A 19,031-nucleotide genomic window follows, 5' to 3' on the forward strand; every position below is an offset into this window, starting at 1 on the left:
ACACCTAGTGTCTCTGCAGCCAGAGTGACAGCAGACAAAGAATAACAATGAAGGCCTGGTTGAAAAAAAGAAAAAAGAGGCTGTCAAACAATACCTAGGAAACACAGGCAACTGCTTCTAGGCAATGAGTCTATGTGCTTAATACTTGACTTTTATTAACTATAGAACTCCCAGTGAGAAACACTGAAATTCCTACAGAAAAAGACTGATACTTCTAAATTCCTTTTCAATCAGGCTGGTATTAAAGAGTAAAAGGTGATGGCATTGCTGTTGAGAACATATCTGAATACTTTCAGGTATAGGACTTATTTTTTAAAAGGGAGAAAAGGAAAGCACAAGTAGGACAGAGAGTGTAAGGGCATGGAACTGAATTGCCAGTATGGATGCAACGGCAAAGAAGTAATGCTAATTAACATTGCATTTGACTTGCAGACCAGAGCCAATTAATAATTGTGTTAAACACCTCAGCATGCTATCAGGGCCCAGTGGAACACATGCACTGAGCTAGGGCCCCAGGAACTAAACAGTGACTTAAAATAAATCTTTGCTGGGTTGACTAAGAAATATTCCACTGTGAGGTAGTATTTGCTGCCCTAGCTTTGGCAAAAAGAAGGGTCTTAAGTTCTTTGATGAATCTTCTAGTATGTGAAGCTCCCATGCAAAATAGGAAGGTCAAGACAAGAAAGATGCTAATAGAGAAGCAAGAAGAGTCAGTTTCTTACAAGGACAGCTACCTCTCTAGGATACATACAATAATACAAACAAGCACAGCTACCCATTAGGCTGTAGGTCCACCCATGCCACCTGCTGAAAGATCTATCATGGAGCATTAGCAATGATCTTATGCTTAAATGTTTACAAAAACAAGAGTAGCTAAAATGAATCTGGGCAGCGTGGCCTCTGCATACTTAGTAGTAGTAAAATCTCTGGCAGGAAAAAATGAAATCCACCATCAGTGAGACCATCATCAAAGCACAAAAGGAAGCATCATGGAAGCATGAGCTCTTATTGTCACAAACCAGTTCTTACTAGGAAGGAAGAAAATAAAGATATTTTAAATATATGTTTATCTGTGCCCTACCTTCTTACAAAAAAAAATTACGATGGAAAACAAGATTTTTTTATTCAAACTATATATACACTCATTTAACTGAATCATATTCAAAAGGATAAGTCTAAGGCACACAGAGTTAAAACAAAATATAAAACATCTTTGCAGAGTCAGTCCATTGAAGTAAGTTCCTAAATCATCTGCACCCCTGGGAGACTAAAAAATCTAAATGGGACTGGGAGCAGTGGCTCACACCTGTAATCCCAAAGTAAGCACTTTGGGAGGCCCAGGGGACAGATCACCTGAAGTCAGGAGTTCGAGACCAGCCTGGACAACATGGCAAAACCTAGTCTCCACTAAAAAAAAAACACAAATTAGCCGGGTGTGGTGGCACAGGCCTGTAATCCCAGCTACTTGGGAGGCTGAGGAAGGAGAATCACTTGAACCTGGGTTGCGGAGGTTGCAGTGAGCTGAGATCACACCACTGCACTCCAGCCTGGGTGGCAGAGTGAGACTTCATCTTAAAAAGAAAAGAAAAGAAAAGAAAAGAAAAGCTAATTGGGTCTCTCTTTGCAGTCCACATTTGGCTCCTCTCTTTAAATCTTGGGGTGTCCAGGATACAGTCCACAAACCTCTTCTCTTTTTTCCCTCAACATTCATTGGCAAGAATGGGAATTCAGTCCCATCGTTTATATATATATATATTTCGTTCTTCCCAATTTTTTATCTCCAGCTCTGATAGCTCACCTGAGTTGGAGATGTACACATCCAACTCTATGTGACATCTCCTTGTTGATGTAAAACACCGCAAATTGACTATGTCCAAAATAGAACTTGATTCCCCTGCCCCTCCTAACCTGTTCCTCCCAGTCTTGCCTATCTCAGTAAACAGCACCACCAATCATATGATTGCTGAGATCAAAATGCAAGGAGTCATCCTCAATTCTTCCCAGGGTTGACACTTGTATCATCCCTGGGTTGCCATTCACTGCATAGTCTCAGTGAATTGTTTCTTCTGGGGCTGTCAGTACCCAACCTGTGAAGCCACATGCAGTCCCTTTCCTTTACAGTCCACATCCCATCTGTCATTAAGCACTCTTAGCTCTACTTAAAAACACCCTGTGAGTCTAACCCCTCCTCACCATCTCCGCCCTACCACTGAGTTCAAGCCACTGTCAGCTCTCTTAGACTACCAAGCTAGCTCCCTAATGAGTGTACCAATGACCCCTCTCCCTGTCTCTACCTTCTTTAGTCTAGTCTTTACCCAACATGGAGAGTGATCCTTCAAAAACGTGAATTGATGATATCACATCCCTGCCCAAATCCTCCAATTTAGCCTTCCGTCAACTCATATCCAAATCCACACGCTTGAGCTTGGTCAACAGGGCACACAGGGTCTTCCTGTTTCTCCAACTTCATCTCCTTTTATTCTCCATTTTACCCACTCTGTTCCAGCCACATTGGCCTTGTCCCTGTTTCTGAACTTGTGTCTAGCTGATTCCTAATTAAGGCTTCTATCTTTGCTGTTCCCACTTCCAGAAATATTATTTTCCATGCCATACTTCCTTTATTCAAGTCTCCTCAGATGAAAGGCCTTTCCTAAATATTCTCCTACTCTAGTCACTCTCTTATTCTATGCCCTGCTTTTGTTTTCTTCATAGTGATTACCTCTTTTGGGTAATGTATTATATATTTATGGTTTTAAAGATAATAATCTAGCTACTAAAATATAAGCTGCATGAGACAGAGGCCTTAACTGTCTTATTCAAGACTGTATTCTCAAACAGTATCTGTACATAAGAGATGCTCAAAAAAGACTCAAGGGGTGAAAGATTAAACGAACGGCCAATGCAAGCCATCAGCCTTCCATGACCTACAGAAATTCTACTCCCTATTTTTAAGGGATGTTTTGCTTGTGCTAAGAAAAGCAGTGGAAGCCCACTAATTATCTACCACTGAATAAATATTCCTGTACCAAACCAACAATAAATGTTAACCTTTCTCATTCCAAATAGTGAGGTCACTGCTTCTGTTTAGCCTATAAGAGATTCTGGGGATAATAGAGAGCAGAAGTAACTGGAATAAAAAATGGTTTCATCTCATCTCTCCATACAAACTTTGACCACAACTATTGTCACAAACTAAGGCTTCTTGCTTAACACAGTCTATTTTTTTCTAAAGTCTCTGGGTGATAGGAAGAAAATGGCAAAAATTTTGAGGGCATTACCCAGGTAAAGGTAACCCTTAACACATACAGCCAAAACTTTCTGAAAAGTTAACAGAAAAGTTCTGAAGAGTGACACTGTAAAGTGTTAGGAAAGGCAAAATTTTAAAAGAAACTTAAAAACTAGAATTTTTGCAATAGTATTATCCTGAAAAACAATCTGGTTAACCAGTAGTAAGTTCCCCAAGGCTGGTTAGAGATGTCTTTAAAAAAAAAAAAATGAAAAGCATTTTTGCTAACTCAAGAGAGAAATAACCCAGAGACTAATGAGCTCCATAAACCACTCTTTGCCTGACCCTCAGCAAGTCACTTGTCCTCAATGCTAAAATGGAGAGGCCTATCAATTAGCTTCACGTGGTAGCTGTGAAGGGAGACTAATAAGCCTGATTGCAAAGCATTCTGAAAACATTAAGTGCTACAGAGGGGCTTGAAAATTGCTAGGTTGACATCAGTCACTGACCAAGCATTGTGAATGTATTTGGTTAATCTTTTTTTAAAAAAGTGTATTTTATATTTAATTGACCAGTAGTAAATACATGTATTTATAGCATACAATGTGAACATCAAAGTGGCTAATCTTTTTAAGCTCTCTTCCACCATTTGGCTCTTCTGATGTCAATTGGTCCTGGTGAAAAAGACAAGTAAGTGAGGATTCTTCTCACTTTCCTCTAAGTCTTGTCCTGACCCACAGAAAACATGGTGAAGATGTGAACTAGCCTTTGTTCTCCTCTGTCCTTTCGAAAGCACCTTGCAGATTCCCAATGAACAGATGCTGCAGAAACAGCCAACCAAAACACCTTCACCTTTCCTTTACAAGAACACATACATAATGACTAAAACCCACATATATGACAAAGATCATGTGAAGGGAGAATATTAATATGAAGAAACTGAAAAATGCAGAATTCACTTACTTCCTACTTTTTTCTGCAAGTTTCTCCTTTTTTCATGAAGTGCCTTCACTTAAGAGAAAAGGGAGATTGACTTCTGACTCCTCCTTAGCCAGAAATAGTTTTCTTCATCCATTGAAAAACATAGATTTAGCGTTTCACTTGTCTGTGAAGGTGTATATAGAAATTCATGTTCTTTCCAAGCTGCTGCCTATGTGGTATCTATTTCAAAGATAAGCCTGTGCCATGTTAGTTTTTTACCAATCTCTCTAAGACAGGGAAGAGATCGCCAGGACACAAAAGTAATATAATCAATCACTCACTAAAGGGTACCTACAATCACCATAGACATATGTTTCAGAAAAGTACAAATTTCCTATTCAATGATATCTCAAAAATTGTCCCTTCTATGTGGGAGGATCTTCCCTTTTCAAGTCAAATGCAAGCACCCTGGTCTCCAAAAAGTTCCAGCCTAAAGCTAAGAGATTAATTAGAAAAAAATACCTTGCCTCTTGCTCAACCAATGCTGGTTAAATCACAGCACACTTCAAATCCCAGTACTCATAACTCAGAGCCGGTTTTGGGATGACAGGACAAAGAATTTGAACTAATGCAAAAATAAGTAGCAAATACTAGGAAGAGCATTTGTATAAAGTCTTTATGTACAAAAGAAAACATACTCACGCCTGTAATCCCAGCTCTTTGGGAGGCCGAAGCGGGTGGATCACCTGAGGTCAGGAGTTCAAGACCAGCCTGGCCAACACAATGAAACCCCAACTCTACTAAAAAAAAAAGAAACAATACAAAAAATACAAAAAATTAGTCGGGCCTGGTAGCAGATGCCTGTAATCCCAGCTACTTGGGAGACTGAGGCAGAAGAATCGCTTGAACCTGGGAGATGGAGGTTGCGGTGAGCCAAGATCGCGCCATTGCACTCCAGCCTGGGTAACAAGAGTGAAACTCCATCTCAAAAAAAAAAAAAAAGAAAGAAAGAAAAAAAAAAAGACAGTCATATAAGAGATAACCCAGAGACATGGATGAATAAATTATTTTAGTATCAAACAGGGATCAGCAAACTACTGCCAGAGTTAAATCCAGGCCACTGCCTATTTTGTATATAAAGTTTTGTCCTAATACAGCCACACCTGTTCATTTACATGTTCTCTGTGGCTGTTTCCTGCTCTTCTCACACTACAATGGCAGGATGTGAGTAACTGAAGCAGACCATATGGTCCATAAATTTGAAAATATTTACTACCTAGCTCTTTGCCAAAAAAGTTTGCCAACCCTGGTATAGATAATAAAGAAGTCACTAGATTGGAATAGTCTGGGACATTTCTGGAGAAGGAGGTAAGGTGCTTAAATGAACAGGAAAATAAGTGATAAACAGACAAATGTCCTTTGCTGAGTAACTGTTTGTTGGAAGCTAGAAATTTCTTAAGAGTTCTAAAAGGATAAGACCTTCCCAACTGGATAAAACATTAGTAGAGAAATGAACTCTCGTGGTAAATATCAAAACAGATGGACTAAAAACTAAATCAGGTTTCTTGGCCCAGGTTTCCTGGGATCTGTAGTATTCAGACCCCAATACTACAGCAGAGGTTTGTTTTGGCTGATGGTGGTGGAGGTAGTGGTGGTAGTGTTATTTTCACAGCTATCTTGCTTCAAGAGATACACAAGTGTCACGTGACAAATCTGAGCAAAATAGAAATACTAGACCAGAAGTAACAGAAAATCTGGACACAAACCTTGCCTCTGCCCATTAATAGGTGACATTCTCTCACCTATAAAATAGAATAACCATAGGGGGTCAGAATGGGAATCATCATCAAGATGGACTCAACGCTGGGCCAGTATCCAGGACCCCAGCTGATACTCAGGATGTGGTTAGTGCTTGAAACAGAAACAAAGCACCAGGTTGCAACTGATGACACACTGGTCTCCATATTGTACTGTGCCCTGTCTGTAACCTGAGTCAGATCCAACTGTAAGGGTTATAGACGCTTGTAAATATCCATCCTGCTCTGGCATAAGCTCTGTTTCTCACAGAAAAAAAGGTCCATTTCAGGCTACAACCTCATCATTTAAGAGAAAAGAGCATAGCAGAAAAAAACAAAACAAAACAAAACAAAAAACAGAAATGGACACTATCCCTTCCATGACCTACAATGTCTCTCCCTGGGCCCTAAAGACTTAAGATACTGAACACACACTGAAAACCTAGTAGGACTCATGCCTTCAAAAAACATTAAAACATTAACACAAAAGATATCTAAAATAAAAAGCATAGTTTAATAAGGCAATAAAAGTATTTAAAATGAATGTGATAAAACCACTGAATATTTTCAAATGCTTTAAAGACCAATTATTACCAATAAATTATGGCATCACCTGTAGCCATGAGAAACTACCCCAAAATACTTCTATCTAGAATTGAAAGATGTCTTATCACACTCTCATGACTAATTCTGATGAATTTTGTCAATATTAAGATCCTGAGCATGGTGGATATTTAAGTGAACATTTGAGGGCAGCTGTCCCTACTTGCTCTCATGCCTATCTTGATCTCTTCAAGTGACAACAGCTCAGTATGACTGGTTTCCCAACCAAGAGAATCCTCTCCAATAAAATCAATGAATCAATGCCCAGTAGACTGCATGAGACACCTTCTTCACAAGTGGCTATTTAGGGCTCAATCTTTTTATTTTTATTTTTATTTTTATTTTTTATTTTTTATTTTTTGAGATGGAGTCTCGCTCTATTGCCCAGGTTTGAGTGCAGTCGTACAATCTTGGCTCACTGCAAGCTCCATCTCCCAGGTTCATGCCATTCTCCTGCCTCAGCCTCCCGAATAGCTGGGACTACAGGTGCCCGCCACCATGCCTGGCCTGTTTTTTTATTTTGTTTTGTTTTTTTTCAATAGAGGTGGGGTTTCACCATGTTAGCCAGGATGGTCTTGATCTCCTGACCTCGTGATCCGCCTTCCTCAGCCTCCCAAAGTGCTGAGATTACAGGCGTGAGCCACTGCGCCTGGCCTAGGGCTCAGTCTTAAAATGACCTCTCCAAAGTCCTTTTCTTTTCTATTTTTCCCTTGAGATGGAGTCTTGTTCTGTTGCCCAAGCTAGAATGCAGTGGCACAAACTCAGCTCACTGCAACCTCCGCATACCAGTTTCTAGCGATTCTCCTGCTTAAGCCTCCCAATTAGCTGGGATTACAGGTGTCTGCCACCATGCCTGGCTAATTTTTGTATTTTTAGTACAGGTGGGGTTTCACCGTGTTGGCTAGGCTGGTCATGAACCCCTGATCTCAGGTGATCCACCTGGCTCAGCCTCCCAAATCCAAAGCCCTTTTCCATTGGCAAAGAACCTAGGCTGCCATCACCAACTATCTGACCATTTAGAGAACTTACTAACAAAAGCATGCGAGTTTCACTGGTTGAAGAATCACGTATTAAAATGGGAGAGTGGTAGAAACATGAGTAGAAAGTGAACGGGGCTTGTTCCAAACAAAACATTGCAAACTACAAAGTTGATAAAGTCCCCTTTGTTTAAAACTCTTTGTCAGAAATATTTCATCCAAATTTTAACGGTAGCTTCTGTTAACTTTTGGCACTCAATACTTGCTAGGCACCCAAAAGCATAACGACCAATCATTCCCACACAATTTAGTTGTGACCGAATGTACTGGTTAGATTTATTTCTGAGTGTGCATTTTATCTTTTCCTCTTGTGACATTTCTGTAGTTATAGACACTAAATTTCATCATATATGAAAATGCTTAAATTAAAAGAATTATCCCCCTTTGACATTAAGACACACCTGCCTTGGGTGTCACAAACAATTGATAGAGCTTGGCTATTAAAAAGCCTCCCTTCTTAGAGCCAGCTTTTATATAAGTCCAGAATGGCTCCCATCTGGTCCTGGGTTTATTGGTTATTTGTTATCTGTCAAACATTAGAACTCCTGCCTTGCAAGTTGTTCTGTAGCAAGTGAGAGGCATTTTAGGTCATGAAAAGACAATACCCAATTCCTTTACTTGCTATGCTGCATTTCAGTCAGATTGACACGTCTTCTGTAATCTGTACATTTCTCAATTCAATCTTTTTCCTAATATAATTGCTAAGAGCAACAGTTAAATTAATAAAACTAACAAACAATGTAATCCAAGGGCTTTAAGTGAAGACGTGAGCTGTCTTATTTTATTTTTCTCTTTTTTAATAATAATAATTCAAAGGTTGCTTCTATACCACTAACCTATATTATATAAGTTACAAAAACTGTAAAGAGAAAAAAAAATTCTGAAAGAGGGTTTCATTATTTTGGGTCTCAGTTAAGCATTTCTGAAAACACAAATACCTGAGGTGAGTACATTTTTGTGAGATACTGTGAAGTTTGAGGACAAAGAGTTCTCCCAAAGGTAAGAAATGGACTAGGTAGACACATGTGAATTGAGGAGAATAGAGTGCTTTCAAAGGGGAAAAAAAATTCTGAATAGACTGTGTCTTGACCAATAGTAAATATTCCTTCCCGCCTCCATTTCCTGGGCTTAACACTAGACCCTGGGTAAGGTTGGGAGCCTGGAATAGGGTAGAACCCAGGTAAGGGTGGGGGAATTTTCTCAGCCCAGAGAATATTGGAAAACTTGGGAGCGCCAATCCTAGGAGCTGTGGGGAATGGCCAGACTGTGGCAGCCAGTCAGTAGCCAGTCAACAGCCAGGCTCAGGAAGGGTGAAGTGTGAAAACCCACAGGACTAGACTTAAGACAGTAGGTGAAGACTTTTATACCTGATGGGGGAACAGATCCCAAAAGCAGACTCAAAGGGGTTGGGCCCATGGAGAACACTGTGATCATCTCTGCGACCCCAATTTGGGCTGGAGTGGCCTGAGGAAACACAATCTACTCAGTAACGCTATGTTTCCAATTGTGGCTGGGCTGTTTTTCAAAAGACTCCATTGATTATTGATGTCAGAATACTTTGTAGAATTTTTAATTCTAAAATAAAGCCTAAATAATCTTCTAGTAAGAATTACTTACCAAGCCATTGAAGGCCCTTAAGTAGTGAAACAATTAAACTAAAGCCTATAATTTATTTAATATGCTCTTTCTTCATCCTGCTTCTCCAACATGCTTTAATTAGTGTCATGTGTTAACACGCTACCAGGTTAGACAGGCTCGGAGGCCCTGTACAAGAGCTTCTTCTAAACGGTAAAAGCTACACTCATTACTGTGTCACTGTGTGCCTCCTACAATTCTTTCATTATGTCAACCAGAAAATCTAAAGAAAGGCCTCATCCACTTCTTGGTGGCTATTTCAGATGCTTTAGTCTACAGAATGAATCCAGTAAATCAGGTATCCTTTGAAAAAAACATTTTCTTCCTCTGTATATTATTCTTTATGTGTATCACAAGCACAGATGACTTTGATTTATATGCAGCTTCTCTTTCATTATTCTCCCCAGCATAGCTACACTGAAAAAACTAATGTGTGATACCTCAAGTCTTTGTCATCTCTTTGTCATAACAATTTATTTTGGCCAGTCTCAGAACTGAATTCCTGAAAAGTATGCTACATTTAAAAATAAAGAATACCTATTGTTGGGTATAAATTACACTTAGATAAAAGTTAATTTTTTAGCATTTCATATGTTAGCATTCTCTTTCGTCATAATTTTTAAAATTCCCTCTGTGAAATGTCATGCCTCCTTTTATTGTATGCAATATGAGAAATGTCATGTCTTCTTTTATTATATGCAACATGAGATAATATGTGGTCCCTTTAAAATATGTTTAAGTGTGATATTTTTAAATTTTTCACATTAGTTCATGAACTCAGGTGAGAATATCCTAAGTTCAGGTGATCTTTACCTGGGCCAGTATGGCCTGAGGAAACACAGTCTACCCAGTAACGCTATGTTTACAATCGTGGCTGGGCTGTATATACCACCCTTCACAAGGCATTTTCTTCTCAAATAATGCCTAAGAATTATTTCTTCTCAAATAATGCCTAAGAATAACACTGCATCTCCCCCAAATAATACGACTGTTCCTAGTCTTGGGCTCTCTTTAAAAGGTTGCATTGGATTTAAAGGACAGCTTAGTGATCTTCATTGGGTATCACAGAGAACATAACAGCACAAAGAGCTCTGCATTCACTGGGTGATGACCTGCCATGGCGGCTGTATCACCATTCCATCAGCACTTCCTGTGGGTTCCTCTTCACCAACTAGATACAACCCATTCAATCTTCACTGCTTCTCTCTATCTGTTCTTGAATAAACAGCCTTTATTCTGAGACTTGGTAGTTTGCAAATGTATAAGGCATGAGCCCAAGTCTTTATTTACACCGGGTCTCAGAATGTTCAGGGTTGAAAGGAACCATACTTACAAATGAAGGAAAGTTAGCTCTTTGGATCTAACCAGAGAGAAATCTACAAGCTTTTACCACACTTATTTTATTTTTAAATATGTATATTGTTAGGGAAAACTAGAACTCTTATGTTCAATATATATGATTTTATATAAAGAATAGTAAGAAACATTAAGGGGACTGCATATTATCGCTCCAAATACACATAAAGCCAACACTGATTAGACTAGCGAATGAGCACATATGTGTGTATCTGATATGGTCTGAGCCTTAAATATACATGCCCATGACTGTATGTTATTTAAATAGATTTAATAGCTATCTGATGAAATTTTATTAACTTTAGAATCCAGTGAGGTAGAGTAACTCCCATGATGTAAGTAGACATCTGTAAATTAAAGACCCAATATAGTGTAAAGTTGAGGTTTTAAGGAATCCAAGTATCAAAATAAAAAGAACACACCTGTTTTGTATATTCATTATACAGAAACACAAACTTTCTCTGGATAAAGAGTCATAAATTTGCAAAGCTGAGTAGGTCTTTCCATATCACCTGTGACAATTTTCTTTTATAGACAAGCTATATAAGACTTAGAGAGGTTAGGGGTGTCCTCCCGGTCTAACAGCTGATTAAAGACAGAGCCAGGCAAAGAACTAGTTCTTGTAACCCCTATTCAGTGTTGTTTCTAGCAATTCACAGTGCCTCTTTGAATTACTGGCAGAGTCCAAAGTCACTGCTGACTTTGTCTCAGCTTCCTAAACACGGCTCAGTGATGTTTTGCTTATTTTTCATACAATGACAACTTTTCAAATGTAATTTAAGAAAGTCTTGCCAGGCGCAGCAGCTCACACCTGTAATCCCAGCACTTTGCCAGGCCGAGGCAGGCGGATCATTCCAGGCCAGGAGTTTGAGACCAGCCTGGCCAACATGGTTGGACCCCATCTCTACTAAAAATACAAAAATTAGCTGGGCGTGGTGGCGCGCGCCTATAATCCCAGCTACTCAGGAGGCTGAGGTAGGAGTATCACTTGAACCAGGGAGGCGGAGACTGCAATGAGCCGAGATTGCGCCACTGCACTCCAGCCTGTAGAGCGAGTCCCTGTCTCAAAAAAAGAAAAAGAAAATCTCAAATCACTTACAAATTTATTCACTTAAACTGTCTTATATTGTCAAAGAATATAGATCTTTATGTATATGACATTTGTGATCTACATTATGTTTATATTTAGGCAACATAGATACTGCCTATATTACATTTTTATTTGCTTTATATGTAAAGGACATAGAAGGCACCAACTTTAATTATTAACGTGTTATATTTGTAAGCATGTTCACTTTGCTCAGGCTACAGGAAAGAAAACAAAAAATGAAAAGTAGAAAACTTTTAAATGAAAAGTGCCTAAATCTCATCGTAGGAAAGGTCTCTGAACCACAGAGGACGAGGGCAGCTTAGTTTAGATGCTTCCTTTCCATGAGTCAGAGATGTAGTGACCTCCAGCAGGAAATGGAGATCAAAGTAAGACTGCTCTACTGGGAATCACAGCATCTTTAAAAGCTTCCCAGAGGCCAAGATGTCATAATTTACTACTTTTTTGATATCCACATTGCAGTGGTATTTACATTTAATTTAATTAACTACATTCCAGAACCTAACACTATACAATGTTTTCCACTTTCTATGAGCCTGTTACCTTACTTCATTAGAAAACAGAAGACTGGATTACAGGCGCCCGCCACCACATCCAGCTAATTTTTGTATTTTTAGTAGAGACGGGGTTTCACCATGTTGGGCAGGCTAGTCTTGAACTCCTGACCTCAAGTGATCCACCCACCTCGGTCTCCCAAAGTGCTGGGATTACAGGCGTGAGCCACTGCACCCGGGAGGCTGAGGCAGGAGAATCACTTAAAACCCAGGAGGCGGAGGCTGCAGGGAGCCAAGATAGCACCACTGCACTCCAGCCTGGGTGACAGAGAGACTGTCTCAAAAAAAAAAAAAAAGAAAAAAGAGAAGAGAAGACTGTTTCATCTTTAACTTTCAACTTTTTATTTTTTGTTTTATTTTTAAAGCAAAAGAAGAACAGAAAAGCATTTCTATAAGTTCATGGCAACATTAGCTTCTCTTATAATTCCCTTTCAATTTTTTTTCCCCAAATATTCCTTAGTATTGCTTCTCATAAGTACCTACATTTCTAGTTGATATTACTATATAGCCAAACCTAAGACTGATAGGATCCCATAATTTTTTGTGAAAAATTCTGCCAAGGACAGGTAACAATAATGCTACATCTTTATGGCTATTACAAATCAAAAAATATGTTTTGAATGTACCTTAGTGATAGAATTATTAATATACCAGTGTAGATATAAAAAGACCACACTATTAAATATGAATTATTGATAACACAGTCCTAAATAGTTTAGTACCTTTTAAATAATTCTAATAAGTTTAATCAGCAGCATGGCCATATTTTGTTTTAATTTCCCTTTCACCTATATTCTCCCATTAGAATGAAGATTTATCATCATGTATCAGAGGTTCTCAAACAAGAACCCTCAAATATGAGGAAATCTCTGAAGAATATTATGAACCCCCTCACTTTGAGAGCCTCCATGTTGCCTTAGACATTTTTCCTGTGAATTATACTCTCTCTGACGTTTTCTCTGACAAATGTTAGGTTTTCCCTTAATCCAGTCTCCATTTATTTAGGTTTTCTAGCATAATTTTTTTCTCCATAAATTTACTTTTCATATCTAATTATCTCTTTTATCCCAACACACCCACACCACTTGTGCTGCTCCCATCTGTCCCCTGAAAGCTCTATTGAACTGCACATAAAAGTCTTTTTCCTTTAATTATATAAATTATGTCAATTTAGAGAAAACGTTGTTCCATAAGACTATTCATTTGGTAGAGTCCATTTTTTCCCAAGTATGACTCCAGCAGCAACCAATCCTTAATGGATTTAACTGATTTTTCCTATCAGTAGCATCCAGATTCTACACAGGTTGTGCAACATAATTAGGGTCGCTCTTCATAAGAAAAAAAGTATAATTCTGCCCAAATGTCTCCTCAGGATTGCCAGAATGGTAATTTCTATGCAAATAACAGTTAAGGAATACCATCACTTGCTTTAAGGATCCTGGAAAGCCTTACTCTGTGACAGTTTTTATACAACAGTTATAGATTTTTATTTTTCAGAGCAATTCCAGCCCTAAAAGAGGCATACATCTATGACCCTATGAGACTAAAACAAACAAAAGGCAAAGCAAAGTCAGAAAATGTGAAAAGGATAAAGAGGCAAAACAATACATATCTATCTCCACAGCAAACAAGGAAACACACGAGGGGAATAATGTGTCTGAGAGAAGCCTCTCTTCTCTGCCCGCATGCTAGTAATTCTGCATAAACACCGAGGTGAGGTGAGGGAGGACTTCAGAGATGAGATGCTGGACCTGCGCTGTGTTGCCATGGAAGTGAGAGCTTGATTTCTTTAGCTCCTAGGTACCCTTCTCAGCACTTCTGGCAACAGTGACAAGTTCTTTTCCTTTGTTCAGAGACTGATCTGGCAACCACCTTGCCCCTTGCCAAAGCACTGAAAGACTGTATTGCAAGGCCACATTGTAACCAAATTACTTGAGAGGGAGACTTTTCATTTTCATTCCTAAAATTAGACTCTTCTGTGTGTGCTAGCACTACGGAAATAGAAACACTTGCTGGAAGGGGCTCACTCAGGGGTGATCTGAGTTACCATGCCTTTCAAACAGGTTTGCAGATCCACAGTCCATGTTTAGGTATATGACAGCAGGCAATTCCGGGTGCCTTTACAGATTCAGAAACTGGTTTGCAAATGTTGACTTCAAGAGGTGGATGGTTTGTTCTTGGGAGGGTCTCTGGGCACAAAGAACATATACTGCTTTCCAAGCAGATGTTGGCGCCAGATCATTTGATCAAAAAGAACAAATTTCCCAGTAGGACTTTTAACAAATGTCTTTAATTGACTTAGGAGCTACAGCAAACTGCTTGTTCATGTCTCTAGTCAAGTCTCCTTATCCCAAGTCAGCATAAAATAGGTGAGAATAGTTTAATAATAATAATTTTACCTCAGCATTACATCTGAATAGTAACTGATGTCCTAAAGGGTAGCACTATTTATTTATAATAAAATCATCAGGCAGGTATTCTATATCATCCATTTAAAGATATTTTCTAGTTGAATGGGCCTCATTACAGATGCAGCATATAAACATATCGACTACGTCTGGATTAAAAAATCTTTGTGACCATCAAGAAAAGGATAATGAACTGAGTAGAAAGAGCTAAGCAAGGTTTTTGAATTTGGGCTAAAAATCAAATTTCAATTTTAAAATTTCAGTTTTAAAACCATGACTGTAACTCTCAGTTCCCCCTACTCACCCTTTTGGTTCACTCTGAACCAAAAGGTCCTCTCTTACCACATTCCGTTAGGCATACATTTTCCATGCAGGGGTGGGTGGGTATTTGTGTGTATGTAATCAATCTTTATGATTCTCAAGTACTTTGGAAATGTGTCAGGGAGAAGACCCTGTAAAATACACTTTTTGTTTCATTTATGTTGTATACCATGACGTTAAGAAAAACTGAACATTCATTTTAAAGCAGGAATACAATACACGTCTAACAAATCTCAGATGGCTAAGCAGATCCAATGTTAGTTTTTAAGATAAATGTTGGAAAAATGAATTTGTCAATAAGATAAAAATAGGTTTAGTAGCTTAATTACACTGAATCACATTAATGGTATTAACGGATTAAGGGAGCCACTGTGCACATGCTAGAAAGAACACTGAATAGGCCTACATCTTATGCCTGGCCTTCATTAGCTGCCTGACAGGAGGACGCTCCTAACCTCTGTGAACCCAATACACCTTGACTGAAAAAGGGGGTTGTCTTATGTATGTGACACACACAAAGTTCTATACAGCTCTGGAAATTGATGATTCTTTGTATAGAGAAAACCTGTATTTATTTGTAAGTATGTAGAGAAGATAGGCGTGTTCCTTTTTATTTTGATACAAAACTCCTTAAAACTACTTTACACCCTACTATGTCATTATTTACAAACGCCTACTTACGTTATTCAGAGTGACTCCATCTCACTGGATTCAAAAGTTAATGAAATCTCATAGACAGCAGCTACATTTATTTAAATAAATTTATTTAAGCACGATTTTTGTTTGAAGTTCACATCACATCACATATGCATGCAGTGGAACTGACAGCCAATGTGAGCAGTTTAGCATTATGTGTATTATGTGTACTGTAAGAGATTATATGCAATTCTTTGAAAAGATTTAATTGCAATCTTTAAAAAATGTTTCCATTTGTTCATGTGCTCGGAAGAATATCCTAATGTTCAGGTGACCTTTAACTACCATTTGTACTAACTTTGAAGAGGCATTTTCTTCTCAATAATAATACCTAGCACATAATGCAGCATTTTCTAAAAATTATAAGACTGGTTCTTACCTTAGGATACCTTCGAAATGTTGTATTCACAAACTGGATTTAAAATACTGCTCAGTGGTTCTTGCAGGACACAGTACACACCATGGCAGATCAAGGAGCTCTACCTTCACTGGGGATGACCCGCCATGGTGGCTGTACAGAGGCTCCATCAGCACTTCCTGTGGGCTCCTCTTCACCACTGGATAAAACTAACTTAATCTTCACTATCTTTATCTGTTCTTCAATAAAGAGCCCTTCACTCTGGGACTTGAAAATTTTGCATATGTATAAAACATGGGCCCAAGCCTTTATTTACACCTGAGCCCACAAAATGTAAGAGCTGAGAAGAACCCCTTCATGTACAAACGAAAAAAATTGAGGTCTTTGCATCTAACCAGAGAGAAATCCACAAGCATTTATTATACTCATCATGTTCATTTTTAAATATGGATATTGCTAGGGCAAAGTTGTGACTTTCTGTTCATTATACACAATTTTATATAAAGAATAAAAGGAGTATTGAGGAAGATTTCTTCCTCCAGGACAATGCTTTATGTAATTAGTCTAAACTCTAAACTAAAAGCAAAAATCCTGGCTACAGACACAAAGGTATTTTACATACTTGGGATTCCCACTGCCAACTACATTCTTACTTCTGTTTATTCAAAGACAAATGGACATGCTTTAATAAACTTGGGAGTGAAAAGAAATACCTTCTGATCAAGACACAGCAAACAAGCTCTTACAATTGAAAATCAAGTATTCAAATATTGAGATTAACTTGGGCTAGGATGTCAGCTTTTCTCACTGAATTAACCTTGCAAATCAGCTAACATCATAGTTAGAAATAGTTTCTGCAGGGAAATCTCATGATACATTATTTGTAATAGTATCAATAACACGTAAGAGTAAGTTGTACAGGTAAATGTCTTTGTGTAATCCAGCTGAAGTCTCAGTCTCTCATGAGAATTCTCTTTATATGATGCTCACTGTTCTGAGACCCATTTATTGTGTTCCATCCTAGGGTCTTACCCACTGTCTGTATTCATGTTAGTTTGTATTTATAGTAGTTGCAACTGGTACCTCTATTATATCTTAGTAGTAACTGACGGCAACACTCTCTGGATATAGAAATTTAACAGAAGTACTGTTTTTGAATTGACAGATCTACTGCATTCTTTGCATATGTCCAATAGCATATTTCAAACAATGGGTTCTCTTTGCATTAAATTACTTTGACAAGTAAACAGCTGTTTAAAACTAAAACATTGTTTTCCCATTTGTAACATCACTGGAATCAGCAAGAATCTGGCATGGTATAACTGATATCATTTTTCTTTTGTAATGCTACATATCATGATGGTGCATCCCACATCAATAACATCTTAGAATCTATAAAACATGATCTTTCTTAGCCACTTCGTAGAGAGAAAAAAAAAGAAACAAAACAAAATGAACCAAAAACCTTCTTTGGTAGCAAAATAGTAATGTATTTAAAAGGATATAACTGAACACTTTAAATTGAGTAGTTCTTTAATCTAGCTTAGTCTTAACTATGCAAGTACTATGTATTCAAATATACATCCACATATCAAGTATAGTTAAGGACTCTTCTGATTTTCCTTCAAGACTTCTAACACTCACTTTTACAGATTTTTAAAAATCAACGTTGTTATCATTTTCACATTTGTTGTGCCTCTTTTTTTTATATATATAAGATGGCATATATGCTTTTTGTTTTTTGATGTCAGCCTCAATTCCTTTTCAGAGGGAAAAATCATTTGGATTTTTTTTTCTATTTCTTTTACATTGCCAGTTGCCTGAGAGATGGCACAAACATGTTTAATAAACTAACTACATTTTGCTACATTTTGTAGGTTTCTTGGTAACAAGTAAGAAGTTAGATGTTTTCAGTCAAGGGCCTTAGCACAGTCATACTGTGAATTTAACATAAAAGGCAAAAAGGAACACAAAAAAAATTTTAAAGGAAAATAATGAAGAGCAAAGAGAAAACAAACCCACCAGTAGTATTTTATTTCATGGCACAAACAATCTCTTCTGTCATCATGAATTTTAACACACATACAGTTTGAGAAGAGAGAGAAGTACAGAATTCCACCCTTAGCCTCAGTTTCTATTACTCGTAGTCAACCAGGGCCCAAAAATATTAAATGGAAAATTCCAGAAACAAGCAAGTTTTAAATCGTGGGCCGTTTTGAGTAGTGTGATGAAATCTCATGCTGTCCTGCTCCATCCCACCTGGGATGAATCTATACCATCTACACTTCCTGCCTGTTAGTCACTTAATGGCCATCTCAATGATCAGACCAATGGTCACAGCATCTCAGTGCTTGCGTTCAAGTAACCCTTATTTTATTTTATAGTACTTTACTAATAATAACTTTGTTATTAGTGTTGTTAATCTCTTACTGTGTGTAATTCATGAATTAAACTTTATCATATATATTTATGTATAGGAGAAAACATAGTACTGTAGGTTGTGGTACTATCCATGGTTTCAGGCATCCACTTGGGGTCTTGGAATGTATTCCCCTTGAAAAGGGGGGACAACTACTGTAGGTTTATTTCACTTAATCTCATGATTTCCGGGAAGACTGTTAGCCAATGGAAGAAAGAAAAAAGGATTCTTATGATAGCCCAAATCATCACTAATGAGCAAAAGTAGTTCAAAAACAAAACAAGATTTAAAAGACCTAAAATGTCTTTCTAAAGGGTCTTTGCATTAATGTTCAAATTTCTTCTCCTGAAATACCAACCTGAAGATTGGTTAATCTTTGACATTTTATTTAAACTACTGATTACTAGTTGTTTGAGGTTTAATTTTCCCTTAGTCATTTATGAAACAGAAATAATCACCAGAATGTAGAAAGAACCCTAGTGACTAATTTCTTAGAAAACTTCTTGTTATAAAACATTAATATATATTATTGTTCACATGCTTGGAAAGGAAACCAACCTAGAATCAGTAGATTTGTTCAACTCCTCAACAAA

The 19,031-nt window shown here is 37.9% G+C and overlaps 1 protein-coding gene across 1 annotated transcript in view; it reads right to left on the bottom strand.

Moving 5' to 3' along the window:
- The window catches only part of CCDC85A (coiled-coil domain containing 85A), a 197,356-nt gene that overhangs the window by 22,026 nt on the left and 156,299 nt on the right, over positions 1-19,031 (bottom strand). The gene's annotated exons all lie outside the window — the stretch shown is intronic.

The sequence above is a fragment of the Mandrillus leucophaeus genome, unplaced genomic scaffold, assembly GCF_000951045.1.
Source record: "Mandrillus leucophaeus isolate KB7577 unplaced genomic scaffold, Mleu.le_1.0 Scaffold518, whole genome shotgun sequence".
NCBI classification, from domain to species: domain Eukaryota; kingdom Metazoa; phylum Chordata; class Mammalia; order Primates; family Cercopithecidae; genus Mandrillus; species Mandrillus leucophaeus.